Here is a 356-nt window from a genome sequence, read left to right as displayed (position 1 = left end):
TCCCTTTACACACGATAAATATTGAATATATAATATAAAACGCATATAGAACTAACTTTATTTTATGTACTAAATTCTCGAAACTCTGTTCGGCAAAAAATACCAAATAAGTGATCATATTGAGTTTTCGGAAAAAAAATTTCTGCGAAATATGATTAAATTTTTTTCTGATATAATTGTTTTAGAATTCTAGTATTGATATCGCAAATATAACAAATTATTTAGAAAACTTTGAAAATTTAAAGATTCAGAAATTCAAAGATGAGGGGGACCGGGGGGGGGGGGGGGGTGTTTGGGAGGCTTCAAGAAAATGTAGTTGTAATCAGAAAACAGTGAAATGATTTTCGTCGTCTTTT

Source organism: Eurytemora carolleeae, unplaced genomic scaffold, assembly GCF_000591075.1.
Source record: "Eurytemora carolleeae unplaced genomic scaffold, Eaff_2.0 scaffold98, whole genome shotgun sequence".
In the NCBI taxonomy this organism is placed as follows: Eukaryota; Metazoa; Arthropoda; class Copepoda; order Calanoida; family Temoridae; genus Eurytemora; species Eurytemora carolleeae.
Note: the sequence above shows the minus strand (reverse complement) of the source record.